At 44.3% G+C, this 14454-nt stretch overlaps 1 pseudogene; it reads left to right on the top strand.

Moving 5' to 3' along the window:
• Positions 1–8735: 8735 nt before the first annotated feature.
• Positions 8736–8853, top strand: LOC126285587 (5S ribosomal RNA; annotated as a pseudogene).
• Positions 8854–14454: the final 5601 nt, after the last annotated feature.

Below are 14454 nucleotides of genomic sequence, written 5' to 3'. Positions count from 1 at the left end.
TCGGGCTGGACCCCTCTTGCTTCAGCCAACGTCCGGCACCACGTGGATGCTGCCGGGCCGCGGCTTTGACGAGCGTTCTGTGCGGCGTCCCCAACTCCGAACATATAATACTTCCTGGGCGCCACAACTCGCCCGTCACCTCACAGTGTGACGTTTTAAGGCGCCACACGCCGCGCATCCGTAGCAAAGCTGTGCGCCGTTCTTTAAAACAAAAATTATTTTAATAAAAGAATCTCCAGATTTCAGTACATCACCCCCTTTAGTAACTATATCTTCTTCTGTAGTATATATTGCACTACAGTACTTTTCAGTATAATTCTCCCCCACCCCCGTTAGGATAGATGCCATAAAAACCAGTACATTTAGGAATCAGTACACCTGGAATCTGAAAATGAAAATAAACGCCTACCACAGACCCAGTTTTTGTTTTTTGTGCAAAGAATTTTAAATATAGCTGTCATGCAAAATTTTTGTTGACATGTGTACCTTACGATTCTTAGTGTTTCCTCTGATTGCTCGCTAATAGTGGAATCTAATAATAATGGATCTTTGTGCTGGTTGATGAGCAGTACCTGACATTTGTATAGAGAGTTAACTTTAGTCTATGTTCTAAGCATCGGTTTTGGTTTCTGAAAATTACACCGTCTTTTAAGGATAACGTCTGGATATAATTCAGTCTATGGCGAATTATTCATGAAGGTGTCCCCTATGTTTTGTCTGAATATCCACTCGATTGCATGTATTTAACAAATTACATGCCTTGAGGTATGTCGACACGATGTCTGTTCTTTGAGTGTAGGGCAAACACCAGGCACACGCGAACAAAGCCCTTTTCACAAAAAAGTCTATGAAAAGAACTTTCTTTACGCATGTGCGCGCTCGTGTCCACACGTTACCTCATTGCTATGGCTGCACTTCTGGGCATGGTAATTTGTGATGCGATGATTGTAATGAAATGCGACAAAAAAAGAACACGCGAAGGCAACTGTGTGTAAAACAGTATGTAAATTACAGACGTACAAATACATAAATGACCTCGACGTTTTGATTGAAAATTTCAGAATAAGGTCCCAGTAACATCTGCCTCTCTAGGGAAGATACTGTTACATGTAATGCAATTTCTGCAGAGATAAGGCCGGCAATAACGTCTCGATATCTGGGAACTGGTGACAGATATACCAGATTCTGGATATTTGAAAGTAATAGGATTTTTAGTGATTATGACTGAAACTAGGAAATGCTTAAGGGATGTTGTTATAGGTTATGTGATGGTTAATTGACTTTCATTAAATCTTTCACATGATATTTTATAAAAAATTTCTTAGGCAACTGCACTCAGAAAAGGTTATACGTAGATAAACGTTCTCAGACTCAACAAATTCGCCGGCCGCTGTGACCGAGCGCTTGTAGGCGCTTCAGTCCGGAACCGCGCTGCTGATTGTAAGTAGGCTGTTTAGGTTTTAATGTTGGTAACGCCACGTATGAAAATAACTGACTGCGCTGTGTGCAGTCTGTGGCTGGTTGGACTCATTGTTGGAATATTTGCTATTGTAGAGTTGGGCAGTTGGATGTGAACAGCCCGTAGTGTTGCGCAGTTGGAGGTGAGCCGCCAGCAGTGGTGGATGTGGGAAGTAAGAGATTCCAGAGTTTCGAGACGACGATCTGGACGTGTGTCCACCAGAAAAAGGAAATTTGTAAAGATGGATGTCATGAATTGATATATTTTTGTACACTATTAAGGTAAATACATTGTTTGTTCTCTATGAAAATCTTTCATATGCTAACTATGCCTATCCCTAGTTAGTGCCTTCAGTAGTTAGAATCTTTTATTTAGCTGGCAGTAGTGGCGCTCGCTGTATTGCAGTAGTTCGAGTAATGAAGATTTTTGTGAGGTCAGTGTTTCATGAAAGATATAAGTTATTGTTAGTCAGGGCCATTCTTTTGTAGGGATTTTTGAAAATCAGATTGCGTTGCGCTAAAAATATTGTGTGTCAGTTTAGTGATGATCAGAACAAGTAAAGAGAAAACTGTTTGAGTGCGTTGAGTTTTGCTCAGCTGTTTGAAAATCAAATAACGTTGAAGTTTACTAGCACAGTCATTCATAATTTTTCTAAGGGTACGTTGCATATGCTACAGGCACAGGTCCGAATCCTGCCTCGGGTATGGCTGTGTGTGATGTCCTTAGGTTAGTTAGGTTTAAGTAGTTCTAAGCCTAGGGGACTGATGACGTCAGATGTTAAGTCCCATAGTACTTAGAGGCATTTGAAATAACTCAACAAATTCGCGAATGTCTTAGACCCCACAATCCACTAAGATGGCCGTTGTGTTTTACAAGTTTGTATTTTTTATACATCAGATCATTTAATTTCAGTTTCTAGTAATTTTTTGAGGAGCTCCAAATGTGTAATCTTTTTTCGTTTCTCGGATATCAGGTCCCTCACTTGGTGTGCTAGTAATTCGCCAACAGTTTTCACAGACACTTTCCATAAATCTGTAAGTAAGTTAAGTCCCATAGTGCTTAGAGGCATTTGAAATAACTCAACAAATTCGCGAATGTCTTAGACCCCACAATCCACTAAGATGGCCGTTGTGTTTTACAAGTTTGTATTTTTTATACATCAGATCATTTAATTTCAGTTTCTAGTAATTTTTTGAGGAGCTCCAAATGTGTAATCTTTTTTCGTTTCTCGGATATCAGGTCCCTCACTTGGTGTGCTAGTAATTCGCCAACAGTTTTCACAGACACTTTCCATAAATCTGTAAGTAATTTCTTCTCTGCTTTCCTACCCCAAGACTAATATTATTTCTTACAGTGATATGAGCGGAGACATTACATCTTATTTTTCGTCCCCACAAAGTCAAGCCTATGCCTGTAACTCAGGAGACAACAGCTCAAATTTTTGTTCCAGTGATCTTTAAAAAGCGGAATTCCATGTGATTTCAATTTGTCCGCCATCCACAAATTTCAGCGTACTTCCCTGAAGTCATCAGATATTATTAAATAAAAGGCCTTAAAGAACAGCTGCAACAGCGTACACAACGAAGCACACATGGGCACCAGCTGGCCGGCCGGAGTAGCCGAGCCATTCTAGGCACTACAGTCTGGAACCGAGCGTCCGCTACGGTTGCAGGTTCGAATCCTGCCTTGCGCATGGATGTGTGTGATGTCCTTAGGTTAGTTAGGTTTCAGCAGTTCTACGTTCTAGGGGACTGATGACCTCAGATGTTAAGTCCCATAGTGCTCAGAGCCATTTGTACCAATTTGAAAGTTATTCTCGAGCGCTACTATTCAGGATCGAGACTTTATAAACGCTGAAGGTTACGGTTGTCCAGAGTTTCGAGCATTCTACCCACTTCTAGTGGACGTCTTGAATAGAGAGCGTGTTGTAGCTCCACAGAAAATCCTAATCTATTCTCCGCAGACCACCATAAGGTATCTGGCGGATATTACTTAGCGTGCGTGTATCATTCTTCCTGCTCCTCCATCACGTCCCCCCCCCCCCCCCCCCCCAAATTCCTACTCCGTGATAAGAGAGACTGTTGATGTCGCTTTCAAGCGCTTCAACATAAAATTTTCCAAAACCAAGTATTAGACAAGTAGTAAAAGCTGCTGAAATTTGTCGCTTCAGCAGGTCAGCAACGCTTCTCAGTGTTTAAGTTTTCATAATTACTGCATGTACCGCGAAAAATTTGGAACATCTGTGTTACTAAATGGCTAAAAAAAGGTACCCTGTATCGTAGTTGCAGGTTGCCTGATCTAACGACTTTCGGGACAAACAAAAATTTTTCCTTCAGTATTTCGAGCAGTTATTGACCGAATTTAAAAATTTAAAAATCTGCCGTGATTTACTCGTTGAGAGATGTAATCTTAAGTTGAAGATTTAACAGAATAAGGCAAATATTAAAGTTAATAACTGTGTATCTGTCTTGAAACATCGTGCTCATGGCTATCAAATTATCCATCTATATCCATCAAGTGTTTGAGAGCTGTGTGCCGACGACACGCCCCTCCCATCCGCATCCTCTTCTGAGGATGACACGGCGGTCGGATGGTCCCGATGGGCCACTTGTGGCCTGAAGACGGAGTGCTTCCATCGAGTGTTTAAGAATGAGACTAGTTATTTACTTCCAAAAAAAAAATCACACATAATTTTTATCGCTGACAACACACCCCCTGCCCCCTCTCCAACCGCACACACAAAATAATGAAAAAAGTTTATCGCTCTCTACATTTTCGCTTTTTTGTCTTTCTCATTTGTTAATGCGTGTACAAACCGGAACTCACAAACCTAATACAACTTGGGTTTTGCGTCGTCAACGAGTTCGTTTCCTTATAGAATCGAGTGCGGTGGTTGATTAACGCCTCTTTACGCTTGGTCACGTGATACCATAGTTTCTGATGTTGCGCAGTGACGAAGTGTCAGCTACGCAATCCAATGGTGTCGGATTCGATTCCTGGTCTGTTCCAGGATTTTTATCTGTTTTCTATCTCTCTTTTCACCTTTGGAAATGTCTGTTGATGTGAAAAACGCCGAGTCACATTTTGGTTCGCAGTATACGTTAAACCGTAGTTCCTCCCATTACTCGCTGAGCAAGTCAGTTCATAGATCGGAGGAAGGCAATGGCACATCACCACTTATAGGACGACGCTTAGTAACGCACTTTGGAGATCAAGCCAATATTAGGTTTGATGACAGATTTACTTTAGTTACGCTGTTTGCGGTCGGAGTAGCCGCGTGGTCTCAGGCCCCTTGCTACGGTTCGCGCGGTTTCCCCCGTCGGAGGTTCGAGTCCTCCATCGGGTGTGGGTATGTGTGTTTTCCTTAGCATAAGTTAGTTTAAGTTATATTAAGTAGTGTGTAAGGCTAGGGACCGATGACCTCAGTGGTCCCATAGGAACTTACCACCACCACTTACGCTGTTTCTTGTAGGTGACTAAATATTCTGTTTTTTTTTTTTTTTTTTTTTTTTTTACTTCACAACTGAGGAAGGGTCCATTTTCAGAGAATCACTTAATAACTCTACAAAAAACTTTGTTAACAAGATATTCTGTTTCTTTTCGTGTAACAGCAACAAGTATAGTCTTGGATATTCGGAAATCCAGCCGGATGTTCGCGTCGTTCTCGCACGATATTTCAACAGTGTGCCTTCCTATTTTCTTCAGGTGCTTCCTGAGACTGGTCCTTGGGTCGATCGAGTCCAGTATTTATGCCTGGGAGGAGCTGGGCGTTTCCTAATTGGTCCGCGCCGAGTCGGGTGTTCCATCTGTGGTCCGCGCCCGCCAGACTCCGCTTCAACGGACCCCTCCAGTCGCGGATGTTCCGACTGCCGTCGGCGCCAGTTTTGGCCGTCCTCAACGGTTGTGGTTGTCATCTGAGGTGTGTCAGACCCGATCTGATATGTTGGGTACTCTATCTCATGACTGTTACTATGGTTTCCACTTATGTTTCGTGCTGGGCGCTCCCTAATCGGTCCGCGCCGCGTCGTGTGTTCCGCCTAAGGTCCGCGCCCGCCAGACGCGGCGCTGCACTGCACTGCACTGCAAATCTCTTGTTACATCTACCAGGAGGGAGACAGGCTAAGCAGCGAAGCTGCTGTTCCTGTGTGGACCTCAAGAACTATTGTTTGGCCTCACGGTTAGGATAGGCCTATGGGAGCGGCCGCGTGGGGGCGGACGCTGCGTCAAATGCGTCATAGGGGCCGCGGAAGAAACTACTCCCGCAGCAGATCAGGCCAACGCGTGGTCGGCCTGCGGTGGACTTGGTGCCCCAGCCCGCGTATAAGACGACTGCCAAAGTGTTCTGCAGAGGCATAGAACACCCTGGCGAACTGCCTGAAGCGATCCCGCAGCAACGAGACGCCAGCTTCCTCATTAAGGAGCCTTGTGGAGTAACGAGGCGGCTTGTGGAGAGCGAGTCGCAGAGCCCGATTCTGGACACGCTGGAGCATCGCAACGTGCGACGGAGCGGCATTCCCCCACACAACGGCGGCGTACTCGAGTACCGGCCGGATGAGGGCCAAGTACACAGTCAGGCCCTGCCGAGGGGGGAGCGTGGATGAGGGGTTCAGCAGCGGGTAGAGCGCCCGGAGACGCCCAATCGCCCGCCCCCTGATGTCTCGGATGTGCGGCAGCCAGGTGAGATGCCTGCCCAGCGACACACCGCGGTATGTGCCGCTCGGTGACCACGGGATGGGGCCTCCCGAGATCGTGAAAGGCGGCAGGGCAGGAGGCAGCCGTCTCCGAGTGAAGACGACCGCCTGGCTCTTGGCTGCGCTAAATTTGAGTCGCCACTTGGTGGACCACGCCTCCAGGACGTCGCACGCTAGTTGGAGTCGGCGGCACATCGCGACCAAGTTCTTGCTGCGGGTGAACAGCGCTTCTTGCTGCGGGTGAACAGCGCAGTGTCGTCGGCATAAATAGCCAACTCCACGCGCGCCACCCGCGGTGCGTCAGCGGTGTACAAGGTGTACAGCAGGGGGCCGAGAACCGACCCCTGCGGTACCCCCGCACGAATTGGCCGTTCGGTGGAGGTGTCGCCTGCGGCCCGGACGTGGAAGGTGCGGCCCGCGAGGTAGGACCGCAGCAGAAGGGCGTCTGACGTCGGGATCCCATGTACAAGGAGTTTGTACACGAGGCCCTCGAGCCACACGCAGTCGAACGCCTTGGAGACGTCGAGGAGTACCGCCCCGAGGTACTCCCTCGACTCCAGCGCCCGCATCGCCTGTTCCACCAGGCGTAATAGCTGCTGCGTGGTCGAGTGGCCCCACCGGAATCCGAACTGCTCCGCTGGAAGGAGCCCTTCTGCAGTGAAGTGGCGCCACAGCCGCTCCACGTACAGTCTCTCAAAGACCTTTGAGAGAGACGGGAGCAGGCTCATCGGCCTGTAGTGCTCCGCCCGACGCGGATCCTTGCCGGCCTTGGGGATAGCCACCACTTCTGCGTGCTTCCACGCGGAAGGGAAGATCCTGGAGCGGAGAACACAGTTGAAAGTGTCCGCCAGTGAGTGATGGATCGCCGGTGGCAATAGCTGCAGGAGGCGGTTCGTAACACCATCGGAGCCACCCGCCTTCCCGGGGTTGAGGCGGCGGAGCTGGAGTCCAACCTCATCGGCGGTGATGGGTACGATCACATCGTCACCTGCCCTGGCGGCGAGGAAAACCGGGAGGCGGTCTTCCACGAGACGGACGTGGTCGGCATCGAAGACGTCCGCGATCGGGCGGAAGTTGTCGGTGAACACGTCGGCGAGGGCGTTGGCCTTGGCGTCCGGGGCACAGACAACCTCGTCGCCGACGTGGAGCGGAGGAACAGGCTGATGGCGCCGGAGGAAGAGCTTGGCGGTCCGCGAGGCACTCCCATCAGTCGTGGTGAGGGTGGCCACAAGGCTAGCCCAGTTACAGTTCCGGTGTTGGTCGATAGCGGCCCGGATTTCGCGCCGTGCCCGATTGAGGCGGTGCTTGGTCGCAGGCTGGCGAGTGAGCTGCCACTCACGGAAGAGATGGTTTTTGGCCGCTATAGCCTCCAAGATGTGCCCGCCAGAGGCGGCTACATTGTCCTGCTGTGGTCGCCGGTGTTCCCTACGCCGTCCGCGCCCGGCCTGGCCGTCTTCTGAAGACGGGGTGTGTCAGATCTGGTCTCTAAAGTCGGACACCTTGTCTCACGGCTGTTCTCTCGGTCTCCACTTCTATTTCATGTAGAATCCCGGAGTGTCCTGCGTTGAGTTTTCATAAGCTCAAGCGCTGGATTCCAGGCAGTGCTCAATTGGTATCCCGAGTCGCGGTTGATTAGATTGTCTGTGACCTTAATCTCAATGGATTCTTTAATGACACTGTCCCAAAATCTTGAGGTCTGTGTCCCAATACTGGACTCGATGGACCCAAGGACCAGTCCCAGGTAGCACCTGAAGAAGACAGCGAGGCACGCTGTTGAAATATCGTGCGAGAACGACGCTAACATCCGGCTGGATTCCCGAATATCCAAGATGTCAACAGATCGCCGGGAAAGCATGAAGAATTACAACAAGTATAGTGTCTGTCTTACAAGCTTGATGGATCTTCAATACTAACTCTGCTTGATACACATATACAAGAATTAAGAATGGAACCAAAATTGTGGCAGATGTAGTAGAACTGAAAACATTGCCATACGATGGTAAGAACTAAACTGAACTGAGCGAGTTTGAATGAATGAAATGAAATGTCGCGTGGCGAGGGCCTCCCGGCAGATAGACCTGATCGCCTGGTGCATGTCTTTTAAGGTGACGCCACTTTGGCGACTTGCGCGTCGGTGAGGATGAAATGAGGATGACGAAGACGACAAAAACACCCACTATCTGAGCGGAGAAAATCCTCAAGCCAACCGGGAATCGAACATGGGCCTTCCGGAATGGCAAGCCGTCCCACTGTCCATTTTTTAAAATTTATCTTCTATTTTTAATCTCATTTTGTTCGTTAGTGGTTTCATTTGATCGAGGCGGAGGTCGCATGACACCTGTTCAAGTTCGTCATAGATTCAGTTAGTCAGTTTTTTTACGAGCACGCTGAGCCACGGTGCCGGCAGTCCATTCAGCTACAGTGGCAGACATTGCAGAGATGAATAATGCACTGACTGACCTGTTGTGGATTAGCTTCCTTCACTACAATAACAAAAGACAACTTACGCATATGCATGACCAGTAAATACAATTGGCAGTATCAGTTCAGTTACATCCATTATGGACAATGTTATGTGAACTGGAGGCAACGGCCTTGCCGCAGTGGATACACCGGTTCCCTTGCGATCACCGAAGTTGAGCGCTGTTGGGCGTGGCCGGCACTTGGATGGGTGACCATTCAGGCCGCCATGCGCTGTTGCCATTTTTCGGGGTGCATTCAGCCTCGTGATGCCAATTGAGGAGCTATTCGACCGAGTAATAGTGGCTCCGGTCAAAGAAAACCATCATAACGACCGGGAGAGCGGTGTGCTGACCCCACGCCCCTCCTCTCCGAATCCTCCTCTGAGGATGACACGGCGGTCGGATGGTCCCGGTACGCCACTCGTGGCCTGAAGACGGAGTGTTTGTGTGAACTGGGATTGTTAATTAGAATGAAAAATTTAAAATTCTGCGTCGACCACGAAGCTTTATTTCATCCACTACGCGCTTTTCGACAGCTAACCATCAACAGCAAGTGAAAAGTGTCGTCTACATGGTTGCTGTTAGCGAGAAAATTGGCAGTCGTGTGGCAGCATGTGAGGCGATCGTGACTTTCACTTGTTACTTGCGAAACGTTACCAGGCGTCCTCTTTTACTCAGACATTTCCTCTTTTTTGGATCTTAAAAATGGTCCCGTCGGATTCCCAGGAAAATGGAGAAATGGCCTCTTTTTTGAGTAGTACAACCGCTTCGATTTGGAAGTGCTGAAATAAGACTCTCTGAACTCTCACAATCGCAAAGTATTTAAACTTTCTTCCAACAATGTAATACTTTTTCTAGACTTTCCTCTTTTCTATGTGCCGCCGCGCCGAGTTCAAGTTACGGTTTCAGAGCAATTGAAATAACTGGAGTGGCAATTATCATGAAATACGAGCTACGAAGCGGCTAGCTAAAAGCATTACGTATGCAGTAATGTAAGTTACCCGGGCTTCTAACAATTGCAAATTAGTATGATTATTTTCAGCTGCTCTATTCTTAGTTGTTTATTGGTTGTTGTGAATTGAAGCAGTGTTAATGTTTAATCTAAATCATCGAAGGAAAAGTGTCTGATACCCAAAAAAAATTACAATAGTGCTCCAAAAAATTATCAAAATTCTTCTTTCGACGATGTAGGCGGCGATCTCGTTGTGAAGTCGATGGAACAGTAACACTGGGTACGGACAGTGGGTAGGCGACGTACAGCGTTTGGTGGAGGCGGTACGGAGGACAGGCGATGTCTTATGGTACAGGACAGACGCTGGTAATGTGCCGTGGAAACAGCAAGATGATCTCAGGAACAGATGGTCAGGGACGTGAACAGGGACAGGTTTAAAGTGGAATAAGAAAAGGTTCTGACTGAATTAATCCCTGGAAGAGAGTGGATTAAGGCAACGAAGTCCACATTTCATCGTTGAACTCAAAATCGGAGTGGATTCTTATATTCTTCCGTCTGTACTAGACTGGAACATCCATCGGTCCTGACAATCGCTAATTTTTTTTGTAGTCCTCAGTACCAAAGTTGTTTTGCATCACAACTGCTGATTGTCCAAAACATTGCCAAATAGACTGTGGGCATTTAAACTTTGTTGTAGCCCATATCGAATGTATTCCTCTCAAAACTTATTTAAAATCTAATCTTCGTTTTGTTATAGTAATGGTGGAAGTAGAACATTGAATCTGTCCGAGGTTTGCTTTCAATTACGAAATTATGGATAAAATTTAAGGTTACACCTGGTGAAAAATTTTAAACATAGGTATATGACACTGACACCACAAAAAGAATAATTTCTAGAAAAATTCTCTGAAAAATTTTCATTACTCTTATAATTAATTGATTTATAGATCCACCTGCAAATAAATATCACTCATGATGACGTATGTTTATTTAACAAATCATCCACTCGCAGAATATTCTTCATTCTCTCATGAACATTTATGGAAATATATTTCAACAATTATGTCCATAATATGAAACACACAAACTGCTATTCTAAAAGTGTTAATTCAAATTCTTAAATTAATTCTCCTGGTAGAAAAGGCATAATGAAAAATCTAAAAATTATAATAATTTTCTCAAGCGTAACCAGAGAGTTATTTCAATTGTTTGCAGCAGTGACATTATCGACTGTTGCTTCATTTCACAGTTCATTTGTTTTCTCGCGCGAACAGCGCACATCATACACACAGCGTATTTACCTACATATCCCGCACTGTCAAGTTTCACACGCAATTCTCACATAAGTGCCGTATCTTGAGGAAATGTAGATGTACTTTCATTGTATATCACTATGGCTTCTGCTCATAGTCCACACTTACAAACACTAGTAATTAACAAATTCATCTACCTATCTTAAAATTTTGTGCTAAACTCTCACAGGAGTAATCTCACTGTCTCTTAACCTATCACAGGAGTACACTCACTGTCTCTTACCCTCTAAACAACATAAACATCTTGATATTTATATACACATTCGACTCATAGTCAAATTCCACTCTAAATTCTTCTCCATTTTGGTATCACAGATCTATCCTTCAAAAAAATTTCTTAATATCATTATGCGGGAATAATCCCTTTATTCTTTTCGATTCGAGGTATGCCAACAAGTATGATCCAGGATTTGGTATATTTACAATAACATATGGTCTGGTATAAATAAGATTCCATTTCTTTATGTTCTTTATCAGTTTCGAGGAATGGATGTGTCGTCTCAATAAAACCTTTTCTCCAAGATGAAACGTCTGAATCCGGCGAATCCGTTTATCATATGTCAATTTCAGTTGTATTGCCTTTTTATTTAAATTGACAAGTGCGAGTCGAATCTTTTCCTCCCATTTTAAATTCTGGTCTTCATACTTTGGCAGATGGTTTATCCAGAAGTTCTTTTCAATCTGACTAAACATAAGCTCTGTTGGAGTAAAGTTAGTTCAGGTATGTGTCAGATTATTAAATATTTGTTCAAATTCTGAGAAATAATCAGCCCATGGTGTTTGTTTACTGTGACAGTATGTACCCATGAATCGGTTTAATTCTCAGAAAACTCGGACTATTTGGATTACCTTGTGGATGATAACATGATGTCAAAATTTGTCGAATACCAAGTTGTGTTAATGTTTGCTTCCATTTAAATCCGGTAAAAATTCTGGCGTTATCTGTAATTATGGATTTCGGTAAACCTACATGAGGAAGATACAACAGCTCTGGCAGTAGCACTCTTTAATGGATATAGTTTTACATATTTTGTAAATACGTCAAAGAATCCAACAATGAATTTGACTCCTCCTCTTGATGGTGGGAGAGGGCCTCAGATTTCACACGAAATTGACGTCCTTGGCTCTCGTGGAATAATTGAGTGCAGAACATGATTACTACCTCTATTATCCGGTTTTTCCTTTTGACAGAGTAAACCGTTTTGTATTTTTTGGTGCACTTTTCTCTGAATATTCGGAAAATAACAGTATGCTCCTATTTTATTGGCACATTTAATTACACCAAAATGTCCCCATGATAAGTGGGTAAATCAAACTAATTTTTCCTCGTATTCCTTCGGGATACATACACACCACAGTGGATTGTTGTCCTTCCCACATCTGAAGAATAATACTCCATTTACTAATTTATAATGATCTAAACTAGCCCTTGAATTTTGTTGTTCCTTTAGCTGAATTATCTTCTTCCATCGAGGGTCTTTTCGTTGTAAATTTCCCATATCTCTAAAAAATGTACATTATAAGTTTTGTAGATATTGTCCTGCAGCAGTAATACAGGAAAATCCGAAGTATTTACTGATCCTATTTCCGGCGTTAAACCTTCTGGGGATCTTGACAGTGCATCCGCAACAATATTTTCTTTGCCAGACACATGAATAATTTTAAATTGGTACTGTTGTAGTGTCATTGTCCAACGTGACAGTCTGGGATATAATAATTTACATGTTTGCAAGAAGGTTAGTGACTGATGGTCACAATACACAATCGTTTTCTAACCATATAGATAATAGTTAAATCTCTTGAATGCCCAGATAACCGCAAGTGCTTCAAGTTCTGTGGTCGTATAGGCTATTTCACAGGGCGATAACACTCGACTAGCAAATGCTATCGGGCAGAATGTTGGTACCCCTTTTATTTTCCTTATTTGGAAGAGACAAGCATCTAATGCAATCCGTGGCCAGACAGAACTCACAATTCATATCAGGGTGATATAATAAGGACGCGTTAACCAGTTGGTCTTCAATGTCTCGAAAAGCTAGTTCACATTCTTCAGTCCATTGCCATGGCACATCCTTCCGTAGAACCCGGTTTAATGCTTTAGAATTCATGGCTTGATTCTTTATGAAACGACGGAAGAACGATGCCATACCTATAAATCCCTTCAGCTGTCCTTTATTCCGCGGTGATGGAAAATTTCGAATTGCACTTATCTTCTTCTCGGTAGGCAGGATACTTTTCGCATCTATCATATGTCCTAAGAACTTAATTTGTGGTAAAGCAAAATAAGTCCGCTGTAAGTTTAGTGTAATTCCGGTTTTCTTGAAAACATCAAAAATTCTTTCCAAAATATGCAAATGCTTTTCCCATGTTTTCGTGGCTATTAATACGTCGTCAACAAACAAAGTTATCCGACTACGCAATTCTGGTCCAAGGCAATAATCCAACTCTGAGATAAATATTCCGGCACTAATATTAAGTCCGAAAGGGACAACTCTAAATTGCTGACTTTTCCCGGCATAGATAAATGCGGTATATTTCCTAGATTCTTCATCCATTTGGACCTGCCAGTACGAACTTCTCAAATCAACACTAGTTAAGTACGAAACATCCTGGAAATTTTGAATTAATTCATCTATATTTTCCGGATGAGTTCTTACAGGTACTATTGTTAATCTCTCTCGCATCCAGAACTAATCTTACGTTGCCTCCAGGTTTTGGAAGGACTGAGAGCGGAGAACAATATGGACTAGTTGATGGCTCAATCAAGTTCCATTCTAACATTCTATTTATCTCCCTTTGAACAGTTTGTTTTAAACGCCAGGGTATCGGATAGTGCGTGTAACAGTAAGTCTGATGTGGCTTCACTTGTAGGTGACAAATATACCCTTTAATAATTCCTGGTTGCTCATCAAAAATCTCTTCATATACCTCTAACAAATAATGGAGCTGCTGCCTTTGTTCTCGCTTAAACTGATTTGATTCACTAGCTTTTATCATTGTTGTTTATTTAAAGTCCTCCTGTTGTATCAGCCTTTGAAAGCTCCTTCCAACGACCGTTTATAGTGTCAATTAATTGAATTATGGCACCGCGACAATATTTCTCATGCACCGTCTCCTTTCTATTTAAATCCAGTGCTATCTCTTCTACATTTAATCTAAATTTAACTATTCCTTCCAAAAATCGATCTGACAATCGTACTCCTCCATACTCCCAATACGAAGAATACAGTCGACTAATAACTTCTCCACTACAAGGAACATGTATTTTATTGCTAAATTCCCCATTTTCATTTCTAATTGTGTTTGTATTTTGACATTGGGAGAGCGTGCTCCAACAGCTCCGATGATTTTGCAGTTCTGTACCGGCAAAATTGGTACCTTCTTCTTCCTAATAATTCTCCTAAAAAGAGCTGCTAAGATGACATTGGCGGAAGCGGCGGTGTCTAATATCACATTCGTTGGTACTTCCTCTATTTCAACAAATACTTCCGATGCAGGAACACTCGATCTGTCATTATGACACGTTATTAAATCCTTTGTTATCTCTTCAGTCAACAGCTCATTGTATCTTAACAAT

The sequence above is a fragment of the Schistocerca gregaria genome, chromosome 8 (genome assembly GCF_023897955.1).
Source record: "Schistocerca gregaria isolate iqSchGreg1 chromosome 8, iqSchGreg1.2, whole genome shotgun sequence".
Lineage (NCBI taxonomy): Eukaryota > Metazoa > Arthropoda > Insecta > Orthoptera > Acrididae > Schistocerca > Schistocerca gregaria.
The sequence above is the reverse complement of the archived record's forward strand: the minus strand, read 5'-3'. Positions and strand labels throughout refer to the sequence as shown.